The sequence below is a fragment of the Macaca thibetana genome, chromosome 6 (genome assembly GCF_024542745.1).
Source record: "Macaca thibetana thibetana isolate TM-01 chromosome 6, ASM2454274v1, whole genome shotgun sequence".
Lineage (NCBI taxonomy): Eukaryota > Metazoa > Chordata > Mammalia > Primates > Cercopithecidae > Macaca > Macaca thibetana.
This window is the reverse complement of record NC_065583.1, coordinates 66,922,064-66,944,686: the sequence shown is the minus strand read 5'-3', so window position 1 is coordinate 66,944,686 and position 22,623 is coordinate 66,922,064. Positions and strand designations below refer to the sequence as shown.

At 38.5% G+C, this 22,623-nt stretch overlaps 1 protein-coding gene across 1 annotated transcript in view; it reads left to right on the top strand.

Annotated features, from left to right (window-relative positions):
- The first annotated feature begins 2,156 nt into the window (after window positions 1–2,156).
- The window catches only part of LOC126956257 (39S ribosomal protein L49, mitochondrial-like), a 238,357-nt gene continuing 217,890 nt past the window's right edge, over window positions 2,157–22,623 (top strand). The window contains exon 1 of the mRNA XM_050793110.1: window positions 2,157–2,167. The gene's annotated coding sequence lies outside the window, so the exon portion shown is untranslated. The remainder of the gene's footprint in view (window positions 2,168–22,623) is intronic.

Sequence of the window (22,623 nt, the reverse complement as noted above, 5' to 3'; positions counted from 1 at the left end):
CTCAATGTCAGCACAGCCACTACTGGTTGGTGAAAGTCATCCCCAGCTCTCATGGAGCAGCACAGAAAAACTGACTGAGCAGAAGTGAGATTTGTGGGGAAAAGGACAACCTCCCACTAATCGGGGAGGTATAAGGTTAGTATTAATGGTGTTAGTATTATGACTTAGGGGGCTTAAGAAAGGTATACATTCAGAACTCACTCTATACTCTGGTGGGGCTAACATTACCATGGTCAGAGACCTGGAGCAATAAAGCAGAAGCTAACCCTGCTGCCATCCCAGGGGACAGGAATTCAGTGTGGCCCTTCCTCATGCTCAGATCAAAGACTTGGGAACTTCATCCCAGAGTTTCTGCCTTCTAAACTCCATCCAGCTGCCTCCATCCATTCCATGGCCTCTCAGACACTCATGAAATAGACTGTTCCAAGAACCTCCTCCCACCTTGACCCCTTTAATCTCATCTCCACATCTCCACCAGTGGCCTTTGACAAAATCAAATCTAATCTTGTCATTCTGTTGCTAAAACTTATTTAATGACTTGCTATCACTAGAAAGAAAATAATGACTTTCTATCTAGAGATGGTAAAATCTAAACTCATTTGTTTGGCATCGAAGGACTCTGACAACTCACACAGTCTACTTTTCATCATTATCTCCATATTCCAGTATCATAGCCCTTTCCCCATCCCAGCAAACTTCATGCTGCAAGCACTCCAAACTACTCACCCTTGCCCAGGGAAGTTCTGAGCTTCTGCACTTTCATGTACACCCATGCCTTCCCCTAAAACACTCTTGCAGCATCTGCATCTAGAACTCTTTTTCAAATGTCACTGTGTCTGAAATCCTTGGGCAGAAATTTTAATTCCCTTTGTGGTTGCCTGATTCTTTGTACATGACTGTCTTCTTTACACCATGAATAGGGAATTTTGAGCATTCCTCATATCCCAGTACTGTACTAGATGCTGAGAGCACAATAATGAGTAGAAAAATAAGAATTGCAGCTCCCACTCTCATGGAGCCTACATGGAAGATGCAAAGGTCTTGAGTGTAAGCATTAAAAGTACTACAGTGGACAGGCACATGGGATTTGAGAAAAAACAGTAGTTGTAATTGACTTAGGGAGGTCAGCAAAGGCTTTTCTAAATTAGAGATTTTTAAGTTGAGATCTGATGAGAAAACTAGGCAAAAGGGAACAGGAGTTCTATTCTGGGGTCTTTATACCTATTTCAATCCTTGGACTATGTGTTATTCTTCAGCAACAGACGTACGATAATTCAGAGTAAGCATTTAGAAGTTTCAAAAGTAATTTGACAGAGTAATTTTATATCTCTTGAATCTAATAAAAAGTAAGGCTTTTATTTTGTGTGTCTTTTCCTCATTTTATTTTTCTAGTATTTCATTTTTATTGTACTTATAAAAGTATCACTCTGTGATAGATTAGATATTTTAAAAAACCAACTGGTCTTTTATTTTATTTTATTTATTTCGAGACAGAGTTTCACTCTGTCACCCAGGCTAGAGAACAGTGGCACGTTCTCGGCTCACTGCAACTTTCGCCTCCCAAGTTCAAGAAATTCTCCTGCCTCAGCCTCCTGAGTAGTTGGGATTACAGGCACACACCACCACGTCCAGCTAATATTTTGTATTTTTAGTAGAGATGGGGTTTTGCCATGTTGGCCAGGCTGGTCTCGAACTCCTGACCTCAGATGATCCACACGCCTTGGCCTCCCAAAATACTGGAATTACAGGCATGAGCCACCACACCTGGGATTACAAATGGTCTTTTTTCACAGATAGTCTGAAAAGCAATGGCCCAGTCAGGAAGAAAACGTGTAAAGAGCTTGCATTGGGACAAGCCACAGTGGCACCAGAAGGAGACACAGTGAAAATGAGCTAAGGCAGGCACGTGGATTCTGAGAATATTTGCTTACAGATAATGACCAAGGTGGTGATTATTTTTGCAACCAAGTAGGGAGACAGGATGTAACCTGAGCAGAAAATAAGATCAACAAGGACCCAGCACTGATGACCATCAATATGTATTGGCCTTTAGAGTGAGATGAGCCTCTAAAGATGAGCAACAAAGGAGTAGAAGCCAGAGGTTGGGTGACAAGAGGAAGTGTTGAGCCTGAGAAGCCAAAAGAAGAAAGGGTGTCAAGTGGGGGGAGTGGCCTGCAGCGATGCATGAAAGCACGGGGACAAGCTAATTGGAAATGTCACCTGGATACAGTGACATGGAGGTCATTGCTTTGGTAGAAGCAATTTGGCGGAGAGGTGGTGGCAATCTGGAAAGAGTTACTGAGTGAGGAAGTTGAGAAAAAGAAGACAATAGCAGTAAGAAGAGATGTGTTCACTGGAGGTGTGTGTGTGGACACAAGAGTTTTTTGGTGACAATCATTGTATTGTATTTTTATTTTAATGAGAGAAATTTGAGCATTTTAAAAAAAAACACAATATAACCTGTTGAGAAGGAAAGGCTGAATACAGAAGACAGACAAAAATACAATATTTTTTTTCTGAGAAAATGAGTGAGGTTGTTATCCAAAGCACAAATAAGTAAAATGAGCTTAATCCCCAATGGTTTTCTTGAAATACTGGACTATAAAATCTAAGTCACCTAAGGAGGAAGGAAAGAAGGGAGAGATGGATGGGAAGACTAGACATGTCAACAGACTGAGATTTTTGTGAGTCTGAAGAATAGTCACTGTGAAAAAGGATGAACAAGTTAGCTAAGAGGAGAGGGCATTACAGTCAGAGAGGCAAATCTTTGGTTTAATGATTTTTTTAAAGAATATATACCACTTTATCTTTCCCTTTTTTTTTTTTGTTTTTAGATATTCTATATTTCTTCTTCAATCTTCATTTTGAAGACTTTCAACAAGATTAGAGACAGGAATTTCTCTGAATTCTTTCTTACGCTCTAGGAGGATTCCCCGTCTAAGCTATGCCAGTCTTTTCCTTTGCTTCTATTCCTTTATTGACATAGTTGTAAAGTGTGGCGTGGTTCACTTGCTCTTATTTGCTATGTCTGTGCATAGACTCTGTGCTGCTTCCCTCTGGATAGAGCCATTGCAGCTTCAGTTTGAGTTTGTTTCCAACACTCAGCTAAACTGGATGTGTCTTGTACCAGAAGCCACACACCACCCTCAGTGTTCAGACTTTGTAAAGTCAGGAAGACTCACATTGAAGCCCTTTAAGGCCCAGAACTGTCAATCAGTGCTGCTGCACCTTCTCACCCTGCTCACCTAACCTAATCCCCTTGCCTAGAAGGCCAGCCATAAACAATTCTACCTACCCCTCCTTGTTGTAATGTGAAATGAAGCATCTCTGCGGACACTTCCCTTTGACTCCTAGATCTCATCCATCTAATCAAAGCATCATTAGATGGGCCTTTAAGAATTACGACACTTATGGCTGGGGGCGGTGGCTCACGCCTGTGATCCCAGCACTTTGCAGGCCGAGGCGGATGGATCACGAGGTCAGGGCATTGAGACCATCCTGGCTAATATGGTGAACTCCGTCTCTACTAAAAATACAAAAATTAGCTAGGCATGGTGGCGCACACCTGTAGTCCCAGCTGCTCATGAGGCTGACGCAGGAGAATCGCTTGAACCCAGGAAGCAGAGGTTGCAGTGAGCCAAGATGGTGCCACTGCACTCCAGCCTGGTGACAGAGCCAGATTCCATCTCTTAAAAAAAAAAAAAAAGAATTATTACATTTTTTGAGCAGGGATCATAAACCAGCAATCCACAGATAGAATCCAGCTGGCAGATATTATTTTGTTTGGCCCACACAGTTTTTGAAAGATAGCAACACTTCATATAAAAATCCATCTTTTCAGGCTAGACGTGATGGTTCATACCTGTAATCCCAGCACTTTGGGAGGTCAAGGCGGGCGGATCACCTGAGGTTAGGAGTTTGAGACCAGCCTGACCAACATGGAGAAACCCCGTAACTACTAAAAATGCAAAATTAGCCAGGTGTGGTGGCACGTGCCTGTAATCTCAGCCACTCGGGAGGCTAAGGCAGAAGAATTGCTTGAACCTGGGAGGCAGAGGTTGCCACGAGCCAAGATTGCGCCATTGCACTCCAGCTTGGGCAATAAGAGCGAAACCCTGTCTCCAAAAAAAAAAAAAAAAAGTTTCAACTTCTTTTTAAAAAATCAGATGATCTGACAGTCCTCAGTGGCAATTTTTCTGCATGGCAAAAATTACCTGGATGTGAGCTATGACTGTCCTCTTTAGATGGGCTTACCATTTACTTGCCGCTCCCTATTCCATATTGCCTTAAGTTCTGACCCTGTGAGCATGTCCTGGTCGCCTGGCCACAGTGTTAGAGAAGCTATGTAGCATAGCCCTGATAACATTACCCAGAGTTCATGTTTCCCTCTGTTTGAGAGACAATTTTTACAGTTTTTGGTTTGGGTTTGTGACTGTGGTTTACATTTTACTTTCCTATTTAGGTGGATTTTTTTCTCTATTTTTTTGTTATTTTAATTTTTAGGGTTACCATTTTTCTTTTTTTACTTTTTTTTTTTTTGATACAGAGTCTTGCTCTATCACCCAGGCTGAAGTTAAGTGGTTCCATCTTGGCTCACTGCAACCTTCACCTTAGGGTCACCTTTTCTATTTGTTATTCCTCTTATTTAGTGTATTTACACAGAGAGTAATATAATATAGTATATATAATAACAATTACATATAATAATTATAATTCCTTATAGAAGCCTGAAGTCTGTATCTTTTTGCTATTTTCTATTTCAAAAACAGAATTATCAAACCAGATAGCAAGATGTTTGCATATCAAAAATAATGAAATTGTTGATAAAGTCTATAAGCTCCCCAAATGATGTTAGCATAATACCACACACAAGAAATAAGTAGTGATCTACGTATTAACAGAAGAATCAAGTAACAGACCAAAAGGAACTTTCAACAAACTTTTCTTTTGTTTCATTTTTCTTTGATTTCCATGGAAATCTAGATATGCAAAGAAAATGTAAATAGCTTCCTTTCAGAAAACATTTAAACATAGCATCAAAGGTGAAGGAATTTATAGAGAGTCCACTCTGAGCTGCAGATAATCCATGGATAGACTTCAAGATGTGTGACAATCCCCTGAGCATCTGTAATGCTATGCAAGTGGATTTAGATCTTTTGGGTGGGAGAGAATCTGTATCTTTAACATAGAAAAGAATACTGCTCAGAGTTCAACTCCATCACTTTCCCCTAGCATCAGGGTGCAAGTCTCCTCAGCAGTGGCCCTGCCTCCATTCTGTCTCCTTTACAGACTCTTTGTTAAATAGAATCAGCTAATGTGCATCAATTACAAAACCTTCCAATGGCTTCCCATTGCACTTAGAATCAAAACCAAACCCCTACCATTACCTTCAAGGTCCTACAGAGGCAGCCACTGCCCTTTCTCCTTTTTCTGAGTCTTTTCCCATTTTTGCTCCCTTCCTCACTATGCACCATCCACACTGACCTCTCCTTTCTTTTCTTGAACAAGCCTTGTTTGCTCCGGCCCTAAGGCCTTCTCACTTGCTGTTTGTAATGCCTCTCCCCCAGCTCTTCATAGGCTGGCTCCTCCTATTATTTGGGTCTCAGCTCAAGTGTCACTGTGCCACAGAAGCCTTTCCTGTTCACCTGATATAAAGTGCCCTCTGCATTATCCAGTGCAGTATTCTTTATGTTTTTTATGTCACTCATTACCATCTGATACCTTCCTGCTCATTTACTTGTCTGAATCACTCTCTAGTAATATTGTTTCCTTGAAAACAGAGACCATGTGTTTCATCTTCACTATTATGTCCCCAGATAATTGGCTGAAGGACTGAATTTTATAGGTGATTTAGGTGGGACTTAGAGAAAATGTTCCATGGAAAGTCCCAAACTACCTTGTCAGAGGCAGATATTATCATGTAATCCACACCTCCTGAAATCAGTTTAGAAACTTCTTCATAATCCTTTAGTTCAGTAAAAGAGAAATTCTAAGAATAGTTAGACTGTAATGGAAAGGTAAAGATAGATACTGTGGGTCAAATTTAATGTTGCTGATCTTAATGAGATTTTTATTTTGTAAGACCATACCGCATCATAATATATGTTTATATTTGGCAATGATGTCTTGTCAAAGCAAATGCACCTGGATTTTAAAGGCTGCCCACTGATTGAATTAAATTTAATAAGATTTAGAAGTAGTCTAATCAACAGATAGTCATTCAATTTTAGTACATTTACCACTGTAACTAAGTGCAGTATTTGTTAGCTGCATTTGTAGCAGTATTTTTATTAAAGAAATGGCATGCAGTCCTGTTATTTAGCATTCCACATGGTTCTTCAACTACTTATTTTAAGTAAATTCATAATATAGCAATATGAATGCTATTAAAGTTAAATATATATGATTTATTCGTCTTCCTAAGAAGTTAAATTGCTAGAGAGTTCAAATTTTCTTTCTCAGACTCCAACAAATAAGCAATTAACTACCAGGGTTGCTAATTGAGAAAATTACTCCTGAATGACTCCAAGGCCAGATGAATCCCTGTGAGCTGCTGATACGAATCTTCCCTTAGACAAAAACTCAGAGCAGTCTTCAAAGCTGAGAACTATGGTGTGGTAACTCACGCAAGTGTACAGGGGGAAACACAACCAAAGAAAGTAAATGTTTGAAATAAACATTCTCTCCAAATCCTTTACTTTTCATGGTAATCCCAGCCTTACTGATGCTTCTGTAACAGAATCCCTTTCAGATTAGGTACTACATTATTTGGCTTACACTTCACATCTTCTCCACAACTAAAATGAAAACTCTGCGAATACAGAATCCAATATCCTCTATTTTTTCATAAAGGAAAAGTCTAGGCATAATAGTGAGCGCTTACTATGTTGCTAATTCTGGCAATTTACTGTCTTGGTTCCTAATCATTATTGCATAGGCCGCAGCTCATATCAAGATAAAATTTCAATGCAAATGTTTTTGACAAACTTGCCAAAGCTTGATTAATGATTGCTTACTCATAATATTTAGGGAAAATGTTAAAAAATGCTAGTTTGTGAACTATATTTATAACAACTATCATTCTTACAATTATTCTTATACTCCTTTACTCCCATGGAATTTGAATTTAAACCCTTCTGCTTGCCATGATGTTAGTTAACATATCATATATAAGTACAAGAAAGCCTGGGAAGTCACATAAGAAAAGCCTAAAAGAAATCTCTTCTGCAAATTACAAGTCAGCCAGCAGGATTCCCCAGCCAGAAAGCAAGAACGGAAGTGTATTTTATATATATCTCAGAACCTGAGAGTCTGTTCTTTTTCTTCTTTTACTCTCTAGTTTCAAAATTCAACATTTCAAAGCACTTGGGTATAACAAAGAGAATCCAAAAGAACTGCGTATCCACTTCCCTACCTCTTTCTTCAGTGAGTCCAGTGTGGAGGAGAGTGAAATGAGAATTTCTTTGTTAAAAAAAAAAAAAAAGTCTTTTCAGAACTCCTAGCAGGTGCAGTTAACTGACTGTGGCTGGTACCTGCTGCTGGTTGATCACTTTCCCTGCAACAAAAGAGAGGGAGCAGAGAAGGGGATACCTGATCAGATAGTTTTCCTCTGACTTCTGAAGTATCTGTCCTGGGAAGGCAGAGGTTCAAGGTCACACCATTTGAGGCACCCCAGGAAGAGGCTGTCTCAGCAGGTTTCTTGAAAAGTATAGAGATAATATTACCAAAAGACACAAAATCCCCCAGGAGCAAAGTTAACCTGAAGGAGCAGTTCAAGTATTTTGCTTTGGGTTGGACTTCATGTATGGAAATGTTCAGGCTGCTGATGTAAGCCACATTTTGAACTGAAGAGTTTTGAAAGGCCTGGTTGCTTCCCTCCCCCAACACATCTCCTTAGACAATAAACTTAAATTGTCTATGCTATAGTTATCCTTTTGTTTGATATGTTACTTCCTAGGAAGTCCATGTTAACATGCAACTGCAACCCAGATGTTAGATGAGAATCCTCTCCATTCCAGCTCTCCTTAAACCTGGGTGGGACTGGCTTTAAAGCAGCTGGAAGAAAGGTAATATTTTATTAAAGATTTCTGCTAATACTCAAAGAGTTTGGGAGTTCTTCTGGGCTCATCGGCTCTATGGTGACTGACTGAACCCTCTCCCCTCTAACCTTGGCTTTTGTATGACCCTCGATCTTGTAAAGATTTACTCACATGCCCATACACAATCCATTCACCAAGCACTTTGGGGGTTCAGCCAACTTTCATGTGAAGATGTGGGTGACATCATAGAGCATAGAGCCTTGCATTAGATCTCTCCAATCTTGTTCTTCCCTCCCACCACCTCCACTTCTTTCTCTGTCTTTCAGAACAAAAAAAAAAAAGTGGTTTCTCTTTGCTTAGTCATAGCTATCTTCTGAGTATTCCATGTTTCAGCACACCCTAGTGGCTATATTCCCTTTTTCCAAGCAGGTTATAAAAATATTTCTCCTAAGTCAGAGCTTTCTCTAGCAGGAATTCTGTTCAATATTTTGTTCACCTCTTCGGTTTTGCACCCTAATGTGATAAAGGTAACCGTTAATAGTAATACACTGGTTGATAAAAATCAGTAAAGAGAGTTTAAGGGAATGGGAATGTGAGCTTTCATGAAAGATACAGACAAGTGAAGCCACCCACCCAGAGCCTCGGAAAGATAGAATAAGATACTGAGTATACTGGTGGGAAGCCAAATCTCACCTGCTTCTCAGATTTACCACTGGGTGATTCATACCATGATTCTTGAACTTTCTACATGACATCATTTCTGCATCCTGGCTTTTTAGAAGAGAAAACTCTAACATGCAATAGCAAGCCAATACATCTAAAATCATCTAAATACAAAAATCCAATACATCTGAAGTCATCCTTATCATCTACATGAAACAAAAGGAAAGAGTTTTTTTCTAATTTTTTTTCTGATTTTCTAATGAAGATTAGGGCAAGCCACAAAGCCATTTACAACCTATCCCCTACTGCAGCTTCCAGCTACAAATGTTATAGTGCTTCATGACTGGCAGCCCTGTGCTAACATTGGTCCCCCAAACACCGTGTGCTGCCTTGTGTCTTCCTGCTTTCTCTGGGCTGCTGCTCTGCCTGGACTGTCCTTTTCTACTGCCCAGACCCCAAAACTGAAATCAATTGTCTCTTTTCCTGAGAAGGTTTTTCTGGCCCAACCTCCTTCTATAATGCTTATGGTTCCTCTAACTACCTACATAAGTTTTTTTCTAGCTTTGCACTTTCAAATTATGGTATGGTAATTCTTTGCTCACATGTCTGCTCCTGTGCTACAGGGTGATGTTTTTGAAAGTATAGGTAGCATCTTATTCATCGCCACATGCCCAATTCCTAACACAGGTTCATCCACAGAAAGCGTCTGATAAATGTTAACTGAATATATTTCTCCCATCTTCATAAACTGTTTAAGGAAGAACAGCATTTTCAATCTTTTGCAGCTCCTCACTCATCCAGTTGTAACATCTGGAAATCACTTTTAAATTACGATAGTGTTATATAAGATGTATGAGAGTTAAAGCCACACTCCAGGGACACACAGTTGCCCTAGTCACAAATGCATACTTCTACAAGGACAGCTATGTTTAATCTGAGAGGCCTTATTCTAGAGGAAGAACAAGTCATGCAGCTTTCCATTCATAGTTTGGTCAACAACAGAGGTTTTCCTAATTAGCATAACCAGTCTCAAAATTACACTTATATAGTGGAAAGGAGTGATATTAGGACTTGTGGATTTGGTATATATTTTAGAGACACTCCTTAACCGTGAAAAATAGACTATAAGAATCTAGTTTATCTCTAACCTGTATCCTTAGGAATGGAGAGTACCCAAATTCTGATTCCAAAATTGTTTGGTGTGCAGCCACTGATATTGAAAAAAAAAATATGTTTCCTAAAACTTACCTACAAGAGAAATAGATTGTTGTCTCTAGAATATTATGACTTCTTCACCTAGTGAAACTTTTACGGTGGTGGTCAAATACCTTACAGGACAGAGACTTCGAACATTATCAAGTATACAAAATATTGTTGAGAATATTTTGTCTGCTTGCTTGTAAATGCTTATTAAACAAATGTTTATGCGTAATATAATTTGATCTGACATTTTCCTGCTTTCTAACCTGGTAGCCAAGTCATCGGTAAATAATTAGCCCTTATTCACCTCAACTTTGTCTTCATTGGGAGACCATCAAACTTTTGGGAGACTATGATTATCTGCCAAAAATAATATATTTTTATTTCATTGCATGTGCTTTAGGTGCCATATATAAGAAGCCATTGTCTAACCCTAGATTATGAAGATTTATACCTATGTTTTATTCTAAGAGTTTTAGAGTTTTACCTCTTATATTTAGGTAGTCAATTTTTATGCATGGTGTCCAAATTCATTCTTTTGCATGTGAATATTGAAGTTGTCTCAGCACCAGTTGTTGAAAATATTTTTTTCTTCACTAAAATATCTTGGCACTTTGTCGAAAATCAGTTGACTATAACAAGTGTGAAGATTCATTTCTGGACTCAATTCTATTCCTCTATCTGTATGTCTACCCTTGTGCCTATACCACACTGTCACGATTACTATAGCTTTGTAGTATGTTTTGAAATCAGGAAGTATAAGTCCTCCAACTTTGTCATTTTCAAGATTGTTTTGGCTATCCTGGGCCCTTTGAATTTCTATCTGAATTTTAGGTTCAGCTTGTCAATTTCTGAATAAAGGCCAAACTGGGATTTTGGTAGGGATGGCACTGAGGTTGTAGATAAATCAATTCCAGGAGTATTGCCACCTTAACATTAAGTCTTCCAATCCATGAATGAAAGTCTTCCAACCCATGTCTTTCCATTTGTTTAGTTGTTCTTTAATTTCTTTCAACAATTTTTTTTTGCTTTTCAAAGTATAAGTTTTACATTTCTTGTGTTAAGTTTACTTCTGAGTATTTAATTCTTGTTGATGCTATTGGTAAATTGAATGTTGTTAATTTTACTTTTGAGTTATTCATTGCTAGTGTCTAGAAATACAGTTGTTATTTGTATATTCATCTTGTACTCTGTGAATGTACTGAGCTTTTCTATTGGTTCTAATAATTTTTAGTAGCTTCCTTAGGATTTTTATACGTAAGTTCATGTCATCTGCAAATAGACATACTTTATTTTTCAAATATGGATGACTTTAATTTCATTTTGTGCCTAATTGGTTTGGTGGGAACCTCTAGTGCATCTTGCTCTTTTCTTGACATTTTAAATCCTGTATCGATGGTCAGTCTATCTCCCTTTCAATCTACCTGCTTTGGATACTCTTAACCAGATTGCCACTTGGGAATTATGAAAACAACTACTGGAGGATCCAGCTAGATAATCTCTAATGTGACAAATGAGTGTCAAGCCTAGCTTGGTAGGAAGCCCTGCAGTGTGCTTACAAAGGGCAGCTAGAGATGGCTATAGGAAGAGAATGTTCTAGGGCTTCTACTTGTTGAAGATACTGGTATGGCCTCTACTGTGTTCATTTTGTGGTGCTCAGCACACTTAACATATTTAATACTTGTTAACATTCATAACAGCTCTCCTATAAATGACACCTGGAGGAGAATGAAGATCAAGGAAATCAGGATGTCACCCCAGGAATGCATTGATTTTAATCAATTATTTAGGGAGTAACTTCATCTCATATACCTCTTATGCTTACAAAAAAACAAAAAAACTTTGACTCATTGGACTCATTTGAAAACTTCTGTTGTGATTTGTTCAAGCCAAGGAACTTTTGATTAACGAGATGGCTGGGTTACCTAGGACCTTTTTAGGTTAAACCTTAGGTTGTCATTGGTATTTTATTTCTTTCAGTTTTTGCTCATCTTCATATGCAGAAGGGACTGTGGGAGTTTGTGCAGAGAATACAGCAATGTGGTCTATATAATTACTATGAATATTACTTAGTGACTTGGTGGCAACCTAGAAAGTAATCTGGAAGTTCTGAATTTTCATTTCCTTTTAAAATCATATCGTTGATTTCATCTGGATCTCATTTCAATTTATCCTGTTTGTTAAGCCTCTATCCCATGGTTCAAATACACATTTCAATGACCTTAGGAAATTTGATCAATCATAACTTTTAGACTATTTTTGGCAAATAATGGTAAATTCTCAGAAGGTTTAGGTGTGTGAGAGTTAGCTATTCCCCAATAACTTTACTATCAGGTTGTAAAAAAATTATAGGACTAAATCTTCATGATCTTGGGTTAGTTAAGCCTTCTTAGATATAAAACCAAAAGCACAAGCAACAACAAGAAAAAAGATAATGCTTCATCAAATTAGAAATGTTTGTGCTTCAGAAGATGCCATTAAGAAAGTAAAAAGACAGAATAGGAGAAAATATTTGGAAATCATGTATCTGACAGGGGATTTGTATCTAGAATATACAAAGAACCCTCAAAATTCAATAATAAAAAGACAAGTAATCTAGATTTTTTTAATGGAACAATGATCTGAATAGACATTTCTCCAGAGAAATTGTATGAATGGCCAATAAGCTTATGAAAAGATGCTCACATCATTAGCCATCAGGGAAATGCAAAGCAATATGCAATGAAATACCACTTCACATCCACTAGGAGCCAGTAACAGTGTTGAGAAAACATTTTTATTTAGAAGGAATTACACCTGATAGATGTAGCTCCTTTATCCAATGGGAAGCATTGAAAATTCTCTGGCCATTGTCTCTTAGAGTATTACATGTTTTAAAGTCCTTAGATGCAACAGAAATGTTTCTACTTGAGTGTTTTTGAAAACATTCTTAAATCAACAAGTGTTACATTATGTGTAGAGGGATTTTAAAATTATATAAATGTTCACTGTCAATCACATTTCTTCCTAATAATGAAAGTAAAATATTAAGGGCTAACTGGTCACCCCTTTACTTTGGCTGGACTTCTCCTCTCTGATAGCAATTGATGCAGCTGCCGCTTGTTATCTCAGTGTGATACTTGCTGTCACTTTATGGCCTTGTTGGCATAGCTGGTCCCTCTCAGAACTTGGTTTGCAGTTAGGATAAACTGACAGTAGTTACATCGGTGGATCTTTAACTGTCACAGCCTGACGGTCTAACATCTAGGTTTCCTGTCATATTATCTAAAGGCAGGGAATATGTTGTATTTTCTTCTAAATTAGAACTGATTTTCTATAAAATGTAAAGATTCATATGAACATGATTTAAATAAATATAAACTTGTGGGCTCTTTAGGATGGCTTTCTGCTAATCTTTAACTACAGATATTTACCTCAAAGTATACTCCCAAATTTCAAAACCAGAACTGAACTACATGTGACATTCGACATACCCTAAACTATTATGCTTTTCATTATGTATCCTTTACTGGATAATACCCATGGTTCATTTATGATTTGACCTCTGACAATTCAGACTTACAAGAGTTTGTATCAAAAGTTGGTACACTTTCTCATTCTGACAATGGCTTTAATTATGCAATGACTTTAATAAAATGTTACCTATTAACATACACACAGATAACCTTTTATATTTGGCCTTTCTTGCTTTCCTACTATATTTATTTTATTCACCTTGCACCTAGATTTTCCTTCATCTCATCATTTAAAAGCAATACATAAGCCATGTCTCACCTGTATTTTTTTCTAGAACATATTTTCCTATTGTTTTCTTGCTAATAATTTCCTTATAGCTTGTTTCTAAATTTTTAAAAATTCTTTTCACCTTGACATGCAAAGTCTTTCATCCCCACATCACTCCTATTAGTCTGTGCCTTACATCTATTTATAATTGAGTCTTGTTTGCTATTTTGTAACTCTTAACATTAGACTTAATCACTTTTATGTTAAGAGGCTAAATATTATAAATAAATGTAAGCTTTACTAAAATATACATTTTGAAAATACATTTAGTCTAAACATGATAAAGTTTTAAGAAAAACTAGAAGTTATGGGAGACCATGTTATTAGCTAAGGGAATACTATACTTTCAAATACAGAAGCAAGGAATAAATCTAATTGTCTTGGGATGAGAGAGAATTACACAGAGGCCATAAGTGCCCAATAAAGAACAACTAGAAACTGTTCAAGTTCTAACTTTTAAAAATAGCACAAATAAATAATACCACAAACAACAAAAGACAACAACAAAATATTTGGAACATATAACAGAAATAAAGTTAGTATCCTTGTTACATAAAGAATTCTTATAAAACCAAAACGAAAAAAGTCTATTAAACATAGAAAAGGATACTGATGAGCTAAAAGACATATAATTGGTTAATATTCACATAAAAATGGTTTAGCCTTATTAATAATCAAATACAAGTTAAAATGATAGACTTTTATTCTCAGACTGGGAAAAGTAAGAAAAATTGAAAATCAGAATGTTGACTTTTTTTTTTCAGTTCTTATCACTGCATAACAAATTACCCCAAAATTTGGCAACCTAAAATAACAATTGCATTCTGCTAACAGTTTCTGTGGGTCAAGAATTCTGAAAAAGCACAGGGAAATAGCATGTTTCTGCTCCACAGTATCTGGAGCTTCCTCTGGCAAGACTCAAAAGATGGAAGTGACTCAGCAACTGGGGCAGGAATCACCTGGAGGTGTCACCACTCACAGGATCGGTGGTTGCCGCTCCTGGCTGGGAGCTCATCCCAAACACCCTCCCGTGTCCTTTCCCTGTGGCTTGGCATGGAGGCCTCCCCCTTTTCACATGGTGGTTCAGGACTCCAAAACTATCCTTTTCTTATTTTTAATATATTTTTTTTCCTTTTGGTTTTGTAAGAATTCTTTATGTATCAAGGATAGCAAACTTTTATTTTCTGCTACATGTTCTAATGAAAGTAGATGGAAATTGTATCACCTTTTATAGCCTAACCTTGGGAGTCACATAACATGAAGTCCGAAGGCGCAAATCTGCCCAGACTCAGGGAGAGGGAACAGACCCTGTCTCTGGATGGGAGGAATGCTAGAGTCACATTGTGTGAAGACCATGGGGGATGGGAAATATTTTTGTGGCCATACTTAGATTAACTTGGAGGAAGATTCCTGGTAGCCTCAATTCACTTCCCGAATCTTTTACATCATCCAGAATTCCCTGATGGAGCCTGGCAGAATATTTGGAAAGGCAAAGACAAACAACCCCATCAAAAAGTAGGCAAAAGACATGAACAGCTACTTCTCAAAAGAAAACATTTATGAGGCCAACAAACATATGAAAAAAAAGCTCATCATCACTGATTAGAGAAATGCAAATCAATACTACAATGAGATACCATCTCATGCCAGTTAGAATGGCAGTCATTAAAAAGCCAGGAAATGGCCAGGTGTGGTGGCTCATGCCTGTAATCCCAGCACTTTGGGAGGCTGAGGCAGGCGGATCAGAAGGTCAGGAGATCAAGACCATCCTGGCTAACACGGTGAAACCCTGTTGTCTACTAAAAAAAAAAAAAATACAAAAAATTAGGCGGGCATGGTGGCGGGCGCCTGTAGTCCCAGGTACTCAGGAGGCTGAGGCAGGAGAATGGTGTGAACCCGGGAAGTGCAGCTTGCAGTGAGCTGAGATCGCGCCACTGCACTCCAGGCTGAGTGACAGAGCAAGACTCCGTCTCAAAAAAAAAAAAAAAAAAAGCCAGAAAACAGCAGATGCTGGAAAGGATGCAGAGAAATAGAAACGCTTTTACTCTGTGGTGGGAGTGTAAATTAGTTCAACCATTGTTTGTGGAAGACAGTGTGGCGATTCCTCAAGGATCTAGAACTAGAAATACCATTTGACCCAGCAATCCCATTACTGGATATATACCCAAAGGATTATAAATCATTCTACTATAAAGACACATGCACATGTATGTTTATTGTGGCACTATTTACAATAGCAAAGACTTGGAAAAAACCCAAATGTCCATCAATGATAGACTGGATAAAGAAAATATGGCATATATACTGTGCAGGCATAAATACTATGCAGCCATAAGTAAGGATGAGTTCATGTCCTTCCAGGGACATGGATGAAGCTGGAAACCATCATTCTCAGCAAACTAACACAGGAACAGAAAAGCAAACACTACATGTTCTCACTCGTAAGTGGGAGTTGAACAATGAGAAGACAAGGACACAGGTAGGGGAACATCACACACTGGGACCTGTTGGGGATTGGGGGGCAAGGGGAGGGACAGCATTAGGAGAAATACCTAATGTAGGTGACAGGTTGATGGGTGCAGCAAACCACCATGGCATGTGTGTACCTATGTAACAAACCTGCATGTTCTGCACATGTACGCCAGAACTTAAAGTACACAAGAAAAAAAAATCCTTCTTCCTCTAAACTTTACACCACCAAATCCATCATGGTCTAACTCCTTTTATTCCCCAGTGAATCTGAGTTAATAGACCAAAGTTTATATAAGATGAACATTTAAAATACTGATTTCTATGGGATTGAAACCATTAGACTAGGTAGTTTTCACTATAATTCACTTAGATACACAGTAACAGGATATTAAAACTGTTAGAAGATGCCATGAAATCAGAAAAGTCTTACAAATTAAGAAATATTAGTAACAAAAAAGTAGGACAGAGGATTGTTATTTTTAGTTGAGCAGTACAGCAGCAGGGTTTTGGCGAGAGGACCTAGACATAAAGCAAACGTGCTACCTCCCTGGGGCTGTGTGGGATTTTCTCAGGTACTCTCTTTTATTTGATTCCAGCTCTACCTTTCTACACACTTCAGAAGGTGGTCTCATCTCTGGGTTAGATTATAGCCTTGCTGACATTTAATTTATCTTTTAAAATATAAAATAGGACTAGAAATCTTGAAGAATTTTTCCATACTCTTTTAAAGAGTATTTTTATTTATTTTTTCAAAGTCTTTCTAAAAAATTCACCTATGAACCTGCACTAAGAGGAGGAGGAAGAGAAGAGAGTTCAAAGCACATATATACTGAGGGGCAAACCAAGTATCATTATGTCAAAAAGTATGTAACAACCACAGACTCCACAGTTTGTTGCTTAAACATTGTTTCTCATTGTTGTTCGTTGTGCACTGAGGCATCACCTACCCTAACTCTTGTCATCATCACAAACTCATCTCTCTCCCCACACCTCTTAGTATATTTGGACATAACATAGCCCACCTCTACCCTCACTCTTGATTCTGTAAGTTTTAACCTGACCCTTCAGGTCACCTTTCTCTGAAGGGATATCTCTTAACAAGAGAACTGGTAACATTTCGGGTTGACATGGTGAAAGTACTTAAACATGTATGAGCCTTGACACCAATGATCAGATTCTACCATCATGCTTGATACCTGATCCATTTACTCACACAGAAGTAAAGTTTCCATAGAATACAGATTCAACTTTTAACACTGCCAAACATAGCTGCAGAAAGACAAAATTCCTGAGTGTATTTGCTCCTAGATACTAACACCTTATCTATGAAAACAGTGCATTCAATTGTTAACTAGAGCTGTGTGTGCACTGAGATATGTTGGTTTTTTTCCATTTGGTAGAAATTTGAAAAACTCAAACTGCGGGGTGGGATTCCAAGCATATTGGGTCCTCTCTATACTTTAGTTCCAAGATACTTCACATTGCTGAAAAGTTCAATTTTGAAATTTTCCAAACTCCCCCAAAATAAGAATTGTGCAGGTAATAAGGGCTGGTATAACTGCAGGCATGATGGTGACCAATTATTGGAGAAAAAAATTTCATTACCCCAAGTATTTACCAACTAACTTTCATCATGGCACATGCTTTTTCCATCTCCTGGGCCTGAGATCCCCAATTGTAATTACTTCTTTGAGTTGGGTCTTAAAGAAATCACAAAAAAAAGACATAGCATAGAATTTTAGAAATGGCAGATATACTAGAGAGTATCTAGCCCGTTCTTTTGACGGATACAGAAGCTGCAGTCCAGAGAGGCCATGTGACCTATGCGAGGTCACTCAGAGAAGCAGCAGAAAGTGTCATCCTTAGACCCTGATGTAGAGCTTCTGAGTTCAAGTATTCTTGATGTATGTGCAAGGGCCAAACAGAGCTCCTGGCACCAAGGGGCCTCAACCCCGATTGCTCACATCACTACGTTAGTGGTTCTCAGGTGTGTTTCACCCTTCCAAACACGAGGATCAGCATCACCCAGAAACTTAGAAATGGAAATTATCTGTCTCCATCCAGACCTAGTAAACCAGAAATTCTAAGGGTGGAGCCAAAAAATCTATGTTTTAATAAGCTTTCCAGATGATGTTCATGCACAGCGAATTTGGAGAGTGATTGTTCCAAGTGGGACTTTTTATACCATTCCCTATGTCAGGGTGCTTTATCCCTATTCTCACCAGAAGCCTGACACAGTAAAGAATTAACTTTTACCGAAACTTTGTATGAAATGTGTTAACATCTCTCAAACTTTACTAAGAATAATAACTATTTAGGAGTCAGTTAAAAAGCAGATTCGGACTCAGTAGGTTTGGGTAGGACCTGAGATTCGGCATTTCTAATACACTCAGGTGTAATGTTAATACTACTGGTATGGACCCTACTTAGAGCAGGAAGGGGCTATAGTTCATTCGCCTCAACTGATGTCAAAATTTGGGGCTAAATATCTTGGATTGAGGATGAGCAAATACTGTTATCCCACCATTTATGTGACCTTTCATTGTGTCAGTATCACTGACGTCCATAAAGAAACCTTATCGTGAACACATTAGTAGTTATGAGGTAGCTGTGTAGTCACAGTTGTGCTTTTAAAACAAGGAATAGGACTGAGGAGGACCTGGGAGAGTTTAGGGCTTCAGTCAAAGCAGCAGCCTGAAAGAACAATGTTCTCTGGAGTCTCTGAGTTCCTGTGAGTTCAGGAGAAGAGGCATGGTGCCAAAAAAGGAAAGCTGGGAGGCACCTAAAACAAGCACAACTGACTTCAACATTTTGACAAGGGCCAGCTCAGGGCAGTGGTGACAACGAATGTCATTTAACTCTACATAATTTGATTTGAGGCAGGGACAAAACCATGCATGACAGAATGCCTTCATCCAAGCTGTTTCAACTCTTATCTTAAAACCACCCCGTGTTGTGATACACAGTAACCTCAGCTCTGCCTTATTTTCCTTTTTCTTATTTATATTGGTAACTTTCATGAGAAAAATATTTTCTCCACAGTTCTTAATAAAGAAGTAGCCCAAGTGCCCAAAGTCCAAAAATGCTGTTGGATTATATGCAAGGCAGCATATGACACCGTGAATGATTGATGTCCCAGTGATGGATAAATGTGTACTGTGGTAGAGGGCTCAGCACCAGCATGACAGCAGGGCAAGAGAGGCTTCCACTGTCTAAGAGCTGTTGGCACTAACCAAGGGACTTTTCCTCTCTGGTTCACAGGCCTGCATTTTATCATTAGTTTGCACAGTGCCTCTCGCTCCTGACTTGCACAACTGGACATTTCCTGGCATTTGTACAGCACAAAGGTCAGATGGATATGATGACTAAAACCTCATTCATGGGAGAGAATGGGAGGGCAGGTCCCTGACTCCCATTCATGGACAAACTGAAAGCCAGACATACTGTGGTTCACTCAGAAAGATTCAGTGTCACAGGCCAAATTACCACTGCTCCCCTGGCTGACCCCATGTAATAGGTCTCAATACAATGATATCCCAGGGCATATTAATGAGGATAGCCCCCACCTTCTCACAGAATAAGACTTCTAATGTCAGATGGTCTCTGTGTCAAGAATAAAGTGGGGAAAAAATCACCTGTCTTATCTTCCAAGTGACTTGGATAACAATGAATTTGTTGGCACATTAAATTTCTTTGAACTTCACTATTTCTGTTGCTACAAAATAAATAAATGAGATGATCAAGACTAGAATATTCCCTTGTTGGTTGCTGCTTCTCTCTCTATTTTTTTCTATTAAGACGGAGTCTCACCCTGTCACCTAGGCTGGAGTGCAGTGGTGCGATCTCGGTTCACTGCAACCTCTGCCTCCCGGGTTCAAGTGATTCTCCTGCCTCAGCCTCCAAAGTAGCTGGGATTAAAGGTGCACACCACCATGTCCAGCTAATTTTTTGTAACTTTAGTAGATACAGGGATTCACCATACTGGCCAGGCTGGTCTCGAACTCCTGATCTCATAATACACCTGCCTCAGCCTTGCAAAGTGCTGGGATTACAGGCGTGAGCCACTGTGCCCAGCCTGGTTGCTCTGTATTATAGTTAGCTGGTGACTTGAATTTCTTATGAGCCTAGAACCCTGAATTTATTCTCTTTGGTTGTGGTTCAGCAGCTGACATTTATGTCAATTCTTTCCCAGGCCAAAAGAGTCTCTTTGCCTTTCCAAATATTCTGCCAGGCTCCATCAGGGAATTCTGGATGATGTAGAAGATTCAGGAAGTGAATTGAGGCTGCCAGGAATCTTCCTCCAGGTTAATCATCCCTGTAGACTAGAGGAAAGAAGCAGGCTGGCTGGCTGAGTAATGCAGATAAGCAGATGGCATGGGCACAAGTTAAATGAGCTGCATATTGGCTTCCAAGTTCTCTTGCAACCAATGCCATCAAAACAACGTGATATTGCTGCAGATTTCATTATCAACTTTATGAACACCATCATGAGAGAGAAGGGGAGGATGAATTCAACACTTCATTACCTTTTAAATGTGAAATTTCCTTTGACAACACACATCAAAAATAGTTAAGAAAACAAAATTTTAAAGATATTTTCTAGTATGTTCTTAAATTTCATAATTTTAAAAATATTTTTATAGAGATGATTAGGATTCCAAGTAACATCTTAAAATTGAAGAACAGTTATTCAAGGCAAATAGGCCCCAAACTCTATATAAAATTTTATATGATGCATTTACTAATAGACAAAAAAAGATTTTATCTGGTTGTAGATAGATGAGCTTAGGAAATGAAAGAAAAAAATTGCACATTTCAGCATAATGGAAAACACTGTTTCTTCCTAGGGAGTCCCATGATTTTAGCCTAACTAAATAAATTCACAAATACAAAATAACTTTAGGGGCTGGGCTTTGTGGCTCACACCTGTAATTCCAGCACTTTGGGAGGTTTAGGCAGGTGGATCACCTGAGGTCAGGAATTCGAGACAAGCCTGACCAATATGATGAAACCCTGTCTCTATTAAAAACACAAACAGTAGCTAGGCCCGAGGCCAGCTACTTGGGAGGCTCAGACAGGAGAATTGCTCGAACCTGGGAGGTGGAGGTTGCAGTGAGCCAAGATCTCACCACTGCACTCCAGCCTGGGTAACAGAGCGAGACTCCCACTAAAAAACAAACAAGCAAACAAAAACAAAATAACTTTAGGATCATCGTTTATCATTAACCTGAAGCAGGGAGTTACAATTATCAGTCTATACTGAGCTATATATAGGCTCAGAAAACAATGATGATGGAAACTTTGAGTAGCAGTCAGTGTATCACCCCAGAAAAAAAAGTCTATTAGTTTGAGTTTTTTTAAATCACTTTATGAAAACAGTTGAAAAGAAAAATGTTTTGTTTGTCTTCATGTATGTTGTTTCTCACTCTGATGCACCAAAAGTGGCCAAGTACCATAACCAATAGGAAAGGATCCAGCCCTTGAATACACAAGGAGATACACTGAGATTTATAGGTACTGATGACTCACCAGTCTTACTTAGTACTAGAGAAATTATTTATGTCATTACAAAGGTTTTACTATTACCTTGAAAATCTGTAAAGTCTAGAGCAAAGGGAATTTTTGCAGAAAAACAAAACAAAACAAAACTAAAACACAGCAATTGTAAGTAGGATGTTTCAAGAACTAGGGAATCCATATAGCAAGCAAAAGTAAGCATGACTTTAGGGAGTATGTTCTGCCAAAATACAATCTTTCTACAAACCAAATGTATTACATAAAAGCAAGCAGTATTCATTGATTCCATTGATTTGTCCACAAAATTCTGTCAAGCATCTGCTATATGTGAATATTTTGTTGGATGCTGTAGACACAAATGTATACAAATGATACATCTATTATTTTTGCCTATGCAGCAAACATGTTTCTTTCTTTGGATAACAGCACTCTGTTTCCATGAGGAATTACTTCATACCTATGCTTATCAGAACAATGAAGGCACATCACCATCCTCCCCCATCATCACAGAAGTGGACACTTGGCCCATGGTAGGACAGCCAGAGCACCCACTTTCCCTGGAGACAGTAATAATTGGCCTACAGATGAGCATATGTCTTAGGCCGGGCCAATTAGAGCCTTGATGTTGAAAGGGCACAATCCCTAAACTGCTGTTTACCATAGCTTCCAAAACATGAAAGTGTTTATGAGAAAACTGTCAGTGAGAGGTGAGAAAGAGAGAGACAGAGGGTGCTGATGACATTCAAGTCCAGCTGAAGTCATCAGAATTTCTAGAGCAGCTGAATGTTCTGTAACTTTTCCTTCAGTTCTGTGAGCTACACCTGTGGCTTTGCAAATAATTTTCCTTTGTGTTACATTTAGTTTGATTTGGGTTTCTGTCTCTTAAAACCAGAAAAGCTCTAGTTACTAAAACCGGGATGCCAAACAGTTTATTTTCTTCTGATATTTT